Here is an 11,587-nt window from a genome sequence, read left to right on the forward strand (position 1 = left end):
GTGCTAAATATTCTCTTCTATCTCTCGGTAGAGCTGTGTGACATTCTTCGTATAAATCTTGTGCATTTCTGCTAAGGTTATTTTTATTTTTATTTATTTTATTTTTTTAACATCTTTATTGGAGTATAATTGCTTTACAATGGTGTGTTAGTTTCTGTGAATCAGCTATACGTGTACATATATCCCCATATCCCCTCCCTCTTGCATTTCCCTCCCACCTTCCCTATCCCACCCCTCTAGGTGGTCACAAAGCACCGAGCTGATCTCCCTGTGCCATGCGGCTGCTTCCCACTAGCTATCTGTTTTACATTTGGTAGTGTATATATGTCCATGCCACTCTCTCACTTCGTCCCAGCTTAAGGTTATTTTTAGATATATGTGAATGAGAATATGTCCCCAAATACATTTTATAACCAGGATAAATCAAACCTATTGATGTTTGTATATTTGTCACATCCAGCCATGCTACTAAGATTATTTTATAAATTCCAACCTTTTGTTGCTGTTATTCTTAGGTTCTCTAGCTTTACAGTCACACCATTCTCAATAAGTAGTTCTTATTTTGCAGTATTTGAAACTGTTGCTATTGTCGTTTGCTGCTTATATTAGCAAGAAATTCAAAAGCAATATTAAATAATAGAGTTGATTGCTAGAATTCTTGCATAATTTTAACAGGAATGCCTAATTTGAAATTATTATTTTGAGCACTCATTTTCTTGTGTAGTTATTGTTCTGTTTAAGCTTCAGCCATTGGGATCTTGTCTTTGCTTTTTTTGTTAGTCTTCTTTTTATTGAGAATTTCAAATGCACTTCATACAGATCAGAAACGAAGGCAAGGGTTGGCCAGCAGGCATAGAGGAGATGGCAAACTAAGAACAGGCCCACTTGGACATTCTGATCTTGTAGGTTATTCATTAGATATTCTTGAAGTTTATCTTTTTCTGTTTTACTCTATGTTTTTTATGGTAATTTCCTCTGTATTGCCTAATTTGTTAATATTCACTTTGATCTTATTTTCACTATTCTAATTTGGGGGAGATTTTTCCATTGTGTTCGTAACTGCTGAGAAGGAGTGCTTCATTTATCTTCTTCTGAGCATGTGTATTTTTGGCTTTTATTAAGGCTCTGTGTTTCTGCTAAGTAACATTGACCACATTTCCTTAAGTTTAACCAAGTTCCTATAATTATGATCCTGAATAGTCCCAGCTATACTTCTTAGATTTACTTTGATCCAAATATTTTTAGGAAACTAGTTTTTTGTTTGAAATGGTGCTTTTTACTTTTCAACCATTTGGGGGGATTTTATTTAAACCTTTTTTGTTCTTTTCACATGTGTGGGTATAATAGAGACCATTTTCTGTGAGATTTCTCCTTTGTGGATTTTGAGTTTTCCTTTGCAGCCTCAAACCTTTTTTATAAAATAACAACACCATTTTTAAAGTTGGTGCTGTTTGTTCTATAGTTAATTCAAGCATATTAGTTATATTGTTAAAATTCCTTTTCTTTTTTTAGCACCTTAGGAATGATTTTATGTTTTTAGGAGTTCACTTAGAAGCTCCCAGTTAAATACGATGAGCTGAACATATGCTTTGACTTCCTCCTCCCCATCCTGACCCCATTACAATCGCTGTGAAGGGATTTAAGGGTTAAGGAGGGATGGCCCCATAAGGAGAATGAGAGCGGGTCACGGCAGCATATCCACAGCACGTGTGGGAGTGGAGACAGGTAAAGCTGGGCAGAGGTGCTGTGAGGACGCACGGAGCCCGCAGTGTGCCTGCCGAGATGGTCCTTCCTAGATGCCAGGGCTGATGGGAGGGTGGGAGGGAAACGTGCAGCTTAATATAAGGGCCAACTGCACAGAGCAGGCGACAGTGCCCCCTTCCCCACCCCATTCCTGCTCCCCACAAACAGCACGCAAAGCCCAGAAATCAGCTGTATACTCATTCCCAGGGAAAAGCATGGTGGGAGCAGGGGTGGGAGGCCTGCCATGAATAAAAATTAGCTCTCTGGGGAGAGCCCGAGCAACTAGATGTTGGCATCCCAGGACAAAATGTCTCCACGTTTTGGTTTTTAGGGACCCTCCAGTGTAGCGTGGTAGTTGGTCACCTTCTGCCTGGGGCTGCCCGGGAGCCTGGGGAAGCATTGTCCCCTTCGTGATAGGCTCCTACTCTGCTTTTCTGGTGCTTTTTAAAAATGTGAACTGATGACCAAGAATCACCGGATACTTAGAAAAGTCTCTGTCGTGAAAATTAGAACAGATGCCTCTGGAGAAAACATCATTCCAAGAGCAAAAAGGAAGTGTTTTTAAAAAATTGTAACATCTGGGCGATTCGGCATCCATAGATGAGTGGACAGCTGTGGGACTTCCTGCGCTGGAATACGAACCAGCGATGTGAAGGGGTGGCCTGCTGACAGAAGTTTACAAACCACATCTGATAGAGATTTTGTATCCAAATATGTCAAGACCTCTCAAACTTCAGTAATAGATATTTTAAATATATTTTAATGGGCAGAAGATTTGAACAGACACTCATCAAAGAATACATTCGAATGGCAAGTAAGCACATGCAAAGGTGCTTACCATCTTGAGTCACTAGGGAAACACCCATCAAACCACAACGAGATACCACTGCCCATCTCTTCGAATATCTAAAATTAAAAAGAATGACCAACCAAGGTTTGGCAAGGATGTGGAGACCCTGGAACCCTCACATACTGCTAGAGGAAATGGGGAATGATCTAACCACTTTGGAAAACACTTTAACAGTTTCTTAAAAACTTAAACATACATTTAATATATGATCCAAACATTTCACTCCTATGTATTTACCCAAGAGAAATAAAAGCACATATCTATACAAAAACTTTTACATGAATGTTCATAGCAGTTTTATTTATAATAGCCAAACACTGGAAACAATCCAGTTGTCCACCAAGGGGGGAATGACTTAAATATATTGTTGTGTATCCATACAATGGAATACTACCTTGCATAAAAAGGAATAAACTATGGATCTCAGCAACAACATGAATGTGTCTCAAAATCATTATGCTGGCTGAAAGAAGCCAGATAAAAAAGAGTGCCTGCTGCATTGTGTGGAGATAAGCATTTGCCTGGGAATGAGGGCAAGGGGGAGGGGTCTTAACGAAAGGGCATGAGGAAACCTTTGGGGTTGATGTTTGTTATCTTGGTTATGTGAAGCTGTGTGCATCAAATTATACACTTTAAATATATGCAGTTCATTGTATGTCCCTTACATCTCGAGCTTTTTTAAAAAAAATCGTGTTATTACACTTGCAAAACAATAGGATGCTATGAAAACGAAATTATCTGAGAACAATGAATCTAGGAACTTAGAAAACGAGAATTTGATAGAAGAGGTAGAAGGCAAAATCAAGGCTGTCCTAGAAAATATAACAAAAGACCAAGAACAAGGAAACACAGCACCATGTAGACGGTCCCACATTTGACTCATGGGCGTAACAGGAAAGCCTTCTCCCCAGTTCTTCCCTAACTGGGATGATGTCAAGAACCTCTGTCCACATAAGCTGATCTGAGGAAGGCTTCAAGGTGACCTGTGAAACAAGGCGGACTCAGACTAGACCAGAAGCCCTGGGTGGCCTTCAGGTGAAGGAAGGAAGCAAGTGGCAGAACAATCACTGGAGAATGATACAGTGTTTGCGAGTTGAGAGGGAAACAAAACACTGTATCTGGGGAGAATGTGCGCACACATGTAGTAAAAGTATAAAAACAGGGATTGGATACACAGAAGTCCTTGATCATGGCTGTCTTTGAAGAGGATGTTTCAGCAAAAATAGAAATGAAGTCTTCCCTCCCCTGAGAGCAAGGAAAACAAAGGGGCAGTGAACAGGCTAGAGGAGAAACATAACCTGCCCTGAAAGAGTTAATCACGTTGCAATGTAAATGGAAATGAGAGTTTTCTTTCTTCTTCTCCTGAGAGCAAGGAAAACAAAGGGAACAGCGAATAGGCTAGAGAAGAAACATAACCTGGCCTGAAAGAGTTAATCATGCCTTGGTTTACTTTAACTGTCACTAATTTGGAGTAACTAGATTTGTACTTTACAAAGCTAACCTCACTCCCTGACACTATGTAATTTACATTGGGTACCTATCACCCCTAACTCTGTGTGAGTTACATCCCGGGCACTTACATTCTATACGCCCCTTGTAACAAATCACCCCTTATAGGTTTTGCGTTTCAGAAACAAGGTCACCGGGTCCATAAACCAGAGGCAAAAGGATGCAATTACCAGACTGCTGGACCCCAATTACGGGGCAGCCTGACGCCAGCTATGACTGTTTTGAAATAATGCAAAGAAAAGGAAGAATGCAAGACCTTCACTACTTTGATCCTTATCATATACCCCGGACTTCGAGAGCCCCACATATAAAATCTTCCCTGATTCCCAAAGAGGCAGGGCACAGCTATGGAGGCGCTAGCCTGCTGTGTCTTCCTTCTGCCCGGCAGGAAAATAAAGCCATCTCTCTCTCCCTCCAAAATCCCTATCTCTATTTCTGTTCGGCCTAGGTGCACAGGGAAGCCAATATTTCGGCAGCAAGGAGAGGAGACTGGAACTGAAGAGGGGAATCTGGGCTACTTCAGGCTTCCAGTCGTGTTTGTTTTAAAGATCTAAAGCAAATATATCAAATCTGTGTTTCAAATATTAATATTTATGCTGGGTGGCTATGTTATACTTTGCAGTTCTATGTGTTTTTATTTTTTAAGTAAAAAAGGAAAAGAATACGGAAGTGGACAGTGGAGTCTGGATGGTGAGGAAAATGAAGCCAGGATGCTGTAAATAGGAAAGGAGAAAACGGGCTGTAAGCAAGGCGTGCCTTGAGTTGGAGCAGCCCTGCACATGGAAACTCACAGGACTATGGAGAGCTCCACACAGGCAGCCATCCTGTTCTCAGGGCAGAGGGTCTCACACCTTCCTTTGCTGTCGTTGTTGTTGTTTGGGAGATCAGAATCAGCGCAAGGAGTTCATGAACACCACTGAGATTTGATGACAGTTCCTACACACGGAATGAGGAAGTTTAACAGACCACAGATACTGTATCCCCGTATTCCAAAAGAGAAATGCAGGGTGAGGTTACGCAGTACATTTCTGGAGAAACCTGTGGTCCACCGTGGCCAGGCACGGAACTAGACAAGGGGGCTAAAAGGCACAATGCAGTTGTGTCCCCAGTAGATCTGGGGTCTGGTGTAGAAGGAAAATACAACGGGATGTTTGCATTATGGGAAATGAAAAGGACAGAGGGCCCTCAATCTGCCCAGAGGCTATAGTATGTTTACAATTTGGGGAAAAGAGTCTGGGCAGAGGCCATACCTGTAGAGGCCAGAGGAGTGGAAGGCCAGGAGGCTTCTGGGACCGAATGTAGTCCAATGTTGGTGAAAATAAGTGAGAAAGGGGGAATGGGAGGGGCTAAGATAAAACAGGTGAGGCACGTGTGAGGAAGACACTGTGTGGCAGGCAAAGGACAGAAAGTCCCGTCGTTCAGAGCCCGCAGAGATGTCTGAGAGGGGCTATGACATCAGACCTGGAGGCTCCAGAGGTTTCTCTGGCAGCCGTGAGTGTGATGCAGAGGAGCGGGCAGGACAGGGAGACTGGTGAGGAGTCAGGAGAAGAGCAGGTGTGGACCTGCCCCAGACAGGTGTTGGGGGAGGGGTGGGCATGATAAATACCGAGGAGTAGAAGTTGAAAGGCTGTATTTTTTTTTTTTTTTTTTTTTTTTTGGCCTCACCGCACAGCCTGTGGGATCTTAGTTCCCCGACCAGGGATCGAACCCCGACCCCCTGTAGTGGAAGCACCGAGTCCTAACCACTGGACTGCCAGGGAAGTCCCATGAAGGCTGTATTTTTAAATGAGCCAAAGATCTGAACTTCACTAGGGAAAATACACCGGTGGCAAATAAGCACATGAAAAGATGTTCAACATTTTTAGTCATTAGGAAAATGCAAATTGATACCACAAACATACTACCACACATGTGATAGAATGGCTCAAATGAAAAGCCTGAACATACTAACTGTCGGTGAGGATGTGAAGCAAACTCAAAGTCTCACCCACCTGGCTGGTGGGAATGGAAAATAGCAAGACCTATTTGGAAAACCAGAAATTTCCTTCCTCTCTTTTTTCTCTCTTTCTCTCTCTCTCTCTCCCTCCCTGTCTTTTCTTCATTTCTTCCTTATTTTCTTCTTTTCATTCTTATGTTCTTTCTCTCTCTCTCCCTTCCTTATTTTCCTTTTTTTTTTTGAATTGTCAAATATTTAATGCTAATTAAAGACCCAATGGTCTTACATTTTTATCACTATTTGATCATGAACAGCACACATTGTTGGTCTACAACATACCATCTATCTATATACAAAAACACTGTAACATATTCTTAGGCTCTTAATTCTGAGTTTGAAAGTTGAGCTGAATTTCTATTGAATTTTAGGAAATGTTAACTGTAAAAGTGATTGAATTTTTTAAATGTATTGCTTATTCTTTGAAGACCATTGACAGTGTGAATTTAATAAGCACACCTCTAGAAGCTTTAGGAGTTACGTTCCTAATATTTATCTTGCCTGGACTTAAAATTACTGAAAGCATTCCTTCATTGTCAAAGTTCAGAAGTATTTATCCCATGGCATACTGAACTGGAAATGTGCCATTAGAGGATTTGGAAACGGTTTATCACATACGAAGTAAAGACCATAATACCATAAGAGACTCCAGTTCAAGTTGGCAGGCAAAATATAATTTAGACTTAAAATGCTGTATTTAAAAAGAAAATAAATTTTCAATTTGGATAAATAAAAATAATTTCATTTTCAAAGGCTTGGCACCACAAAGGATGACGTGCACAGTAAGAATCCTTACTTCACAGTGTCCCTCTGCCCTTTCTAGAGACTTGAAGCTGGTCAAGTAGTGAATAAGAATGAACATTTTCCTCAGTAAGATTCATAAGTCATAACTTATTTACTTCCCCCCATTAAATACTGTTACATTTACTTCAGATCATTTAAAAACTAGGTCTGTTCAAAGTGGAGGTTCTCCAAGTACAATGCAAATTTGTTTGACCGGAGAAAAGCAAACCTTACTAAGAATATAACCTTTATTGACAACATTTTAACCCTCTTTTTTAAAATTTAATTTAAAAAGCTAGTCCAAAAATGGCCTCTTCCTGTAAAGATGCATCTCTTCCAAACCACAGTGAAAGAGATGTAAGTAATTTTCTATTTTATCTTCTACCACATGCCTCAGAATTCCTCGCAAACTCACCCTCGGACACACCAGAAGAGCGTTTGCAGAGTGAGTTATGGGGATGACCGTGTATGAGGCTGTTGGACACGCACGCAACAAAACCAGGAGGCTGACTGTTAACCCGTTAAAATTATTCAGACGTCAAATGGTTGGTTATGTGCTAATTATTTACATAGAACATGGATTCACCAACATAAAAAATAAGTAACAGCTGCCAGGAGACTACTTTTTTTAATGTGCAGAGGGTTAAAACTCTTCTTCCCACTTTCTGCAGGCAAATCCTCTTCTGATAGACATCTTATGCCTTCCTATGATAGAAATCTCTGGCATTTTCCCAAGTGATTGTCTGAACAGCAGGCTAGCAGCCATAATAAACAGAGACGTCAACCTCAAGTGTGCTGTTCACCCAGGCTGATCAGTGTCCAGGAGGCTGGGTTCCAAGGATTAGATATGAGCACAGCGTGGCCTCCGCAGCTTACGTTTTATCCCCCCCTGGACAGCACTGTCCCAGGGCCCGTCCATCGAGGTCCACCTGAAGACCTGGTAGGGAACCTGGGGCATAGTTAGGGCTCAGAACACACTTGTTAAATGAAACAATGACTCCCACACTGCTTCTCATTTAACAAGAAAACCAAGGTAGAAAGGCTCCATGCTTTAGGATGGGACAACCTGGGCCGAGGGTCCAGATCCTGAAATAAGTGTCCTGTAGGGAGTTGGTGGCTTTCACACAGACAGTCTGGACAAGTGTGCCTGTCACTGCCTCTGGCTGGAGGTCATTCAAGTCTACTGCCAAACACAGCTGGCCTGTGTATTTTTAGACCCGTAATCGTCTTGGAATCCTGTATGCTTGGAAGCGAGTGAGTGGGTGCACATGATTGATGGCTCTTGGGGGTTTCCCCTGGCGACCCCTCTTGCACAGAAGCAACTTCCAGAAGCTAAAACCCCTCCCTGGGCCAGCTTGGGGCCCTCACATCTGCCTCTTTGCTCTGTTATTGGATCTTGTTCTCAAAGCGCAGACTCAGCCTTGACTAGCATCACTAAGGATGAGATTTGGGGTATCCTTGTGCTATGATGAAGTCCAAGATTGCCAAATAAGTCACGACTTAACTAACAGCCTGTAACTCCAGCGTGATTCAGGGGCCCCTGGTTCCTCCAGCCTTCGGCTATGCCCCTGGGGAGGATCCGCTGTCTTTGTTTTTCCCATCGGAACATGTGTCTCCCACTCCCACTGGGACCAACTCTTAGCTGAGATTCAACGTGGGACCCCGGCGCTGTCCACCCACCCCAGGCAGCAGGCTGGTCTGCAGGGAAACTTCCCTGCTACTGCTGAGGCTGTAACCTCTCCTCGGGGACCAGCGTCCCAGCCTCTCTCTAGTGGCCAGGGCAGTCTTCCCTCATCGTTCAGGATCCTTGGGGAACCAGGTGCATCCAGGGGTCCAACCCACAGCTCTTCATTCAGCATGGAGAGGCGCTGACCACCCTGCCCACAGACCTGCTGCCTTCTGAGCTGCCTCTCAGCATCTGCAGTCTCCTATGAGCCGCCTGCTTTCCCATACCTGGCCTCCCTCTGCCAAAATCACTCTGCTGTGGCAGCCCTGGGGCTGGAGCAGGGGCCCAAGCCCTTTCCCACAGCTTGTCCGCCCCTCTCCCCCAGGGGGCAGTTTCAGAGAGCGCCTCCTTCCTCCCCTCACTCTGCCCAGGGCTGGAAGGGGCAGGCTTCCCACGCTGTCCTCGCTTGCCTAGCTGGGCTTTCTTTCTGCCCTTCAACTTTGTGGCTAAGCCTTGCTGTTGCACAAGGTGCAGGATAGAACGCAGGACTGGTTTAGCATGAAGGGGCTGAAGTCAAGCGGTATTGCAGAAGCTGTCATCTTTTACAATTGCCAGCTGCCTTATTTGTTTTAACCCCAAGTGATTTTTCCCTCAGCCCCAACAGAGGGTCCCTTTCCTTCACTGACTCAGAATCCCTCCAGCAACCCCCAGGGCTCAGTGCCAAGCTTCTCCTCACTTGACCTGGCAGCAATTGGCACTCTGCCTGGCAGGGACTTCTCTCTCTACCTTTTACCTGCTTCTCATCCAAACCACCTGAGTCCCAGGCTCCTCCCTCCCATGACTGTGCAAGGCCTCAGTCATCCGCTATCTGCTACCCACTCAGTCTGCTGCTATTTATGGGAAAACAATCCACTGGCTGTCTTGGCTAAATCTGAAATCCAACAAGGCAGAGAGCTTACTATACCTGTTCTCCTCAGAGGATGCTTCTCCAGGGCCAGGCTTCCTCCTGTGACTTCCATTTCTGCTGGATCCAGGAGGGAATGTCTGCCCCAGGTTCCGCAGCACAGCAGTTTGAATCACTCTGCCCACTGATTCCATTTCTAGAAACCTCTGTCTTATTGCGTAGGACCCTCTTGATATTACATCTCAGTGAGAAGAGAAATGCCAAAGGGGATGGATACCCAATGGGTCAGCTCATGGAGAAGCCATCTCCAGCAGGCTACCTCACCTTCCCCTGGTAAGCCCAGCATCGGGGACAGTGCCTGCAGATCAAGCCCACTTCTGATACATACTTACAACACATACTCTGAGATTTGCACTTACTGTTGGGAGTTGGAGACAAGACTTTCAGCTCTAAAAAACTCATTTGAATCAAGCTTCCACAAAATTTGGAGTCGAATCCATAGTTTTATGTCAATACCATAATCACTATAGCTTTGTAATATAGTTTAAAATCAGGGAGCATGATGCCTCCAACTTTGTTCTTTCTCAAGGCTTCTTTGGCTATTTGGGCTGCCATACAAATTTTAAGATTATTTGTCCAATTTCTGTGAAAATGCCATTGAAATTTTCATAAGGATTGCATTTATTTGTAGATTGCTTTGGGTAGTATGGACATTTTAATATTGATTCTTCCAATCCATGAGCACAAAATATCTTTCCATTTATTTGCATTCTTCCTCAATTTCTTTCACTGATATCTTGTAGTTTTCAATATACAGGTCTTTCACCTCCTTGGTTAAATTTCTTCCTAGGTTTTTTATTCTTTTTGATGCAATTGTAAATGGGATTATTTTCTAAATTTCTCTTTCTGATAGCTTGTTATTAGTGTATAGAAACACAACAGATTTTTGTGTATTGATTTTATATCCTGCAATTTTACTGAATTTGTTTATTAATTCTAACAGTTTTTTGACGGAGTCTTAGGGGTTTCCTATATTTATGTTATGTCATCTACAAATAATGACAGTTTTACTTCTTCCTTTCCAATTTTGATTCCTTTTATTTCTTTTTCTTGCCTAATTGCTCTGGCTAGGACTTCCAATAATATGTTGAATAAAAGTGGTGAGAGTAGGATTTCTTGTCTTGTTCCTGACCTTAGAGGAAAAGATTGTCACCACTGAGTATGATGTTAGCGGTAGGCTTGTCAAATACGGCTTTTATTATGTTGAGGCATGTTCCCTCTATACGTGCTTTGTCGAAAGTTTTTATCATAAAGGATGTTTACTTTTGTCAAATACTTTCTTTGCATCTATTGAAATGATTGTATGATTTTTATCCTTCACTTTGTTTAATGTGGTATATCACATTGACTGACTTGAAGATACTGAGCCATCTTTGCATCTCTGGAATAAACCCCACTTGTTCATGGTGTATGATCCTTTTTTTAAAAATTTTTTAAAATTAATTAATTAATTAATTTTTGGCTGCATTGGGTCTTCGTTGTTGCGCGCTGGCTTTTCTCTAGTTGCGGTGAGCGAGGGCTACTCTTTGTTGCGGTGCTCAGTCTTCTCATTGCAGTGGCTTCTCTTGTTGCAGAGCACGGGCTCTAGGTTCATGGGCTTCAGTAGTTGTGGCATGCGGGCTCAGTAGTTGCGGTGCATGGGCTTAGTTGCTCCGTGGCATGTGGAATCTTCCCAGACCAGGGCTTGAACCCATGTCCCCTGCATTGGCAGGCAGATTCTTAACCACTGCACCACCAGGGAAGTCCATGTATGATCATTTTAATGCATTGTTGAATTTGGTTTTTTAATATTTTGTTGAGAATTTTTCCATCTGTGTTTATCAGGGAAATTTGCCTGTAATTTTCTTTTCTTGTGGCATCTTTGCCTGGTTTTGGTATCAGAGTAATTCTGGCCCCATAAATGAGTTTGAAAGATTACTTTCCTTTTCTGTTTGTTTAAAGAGCTTAGGAAGGATCGGTATTCATTCTTCTTCAAATGTTTGGTAGAATTCATCAGTGAAGTTGTCTGGTCCTGGACTTTTTATTTTTTTTATAAATTATTTTATTTTATTTATTTTTGGCTGCATAGGGTCTTCGCTG

Source organism: Eubalaena glacialis, chromosome 4 (assembly GCF_028564815.1).
Source record: "Eubalaena glacialis isolate mEubGla1 chromosome 4, mEubGla1.1.hap2.+ XY, whole genome shotgun sequence".
Classification (NCBI taxonomy): Eukaryota; Metazoa; Chordata; class Mammalia; order Artiodactyla; family Balaenidae; genus Eubalaena; species Eubalaena glacialis.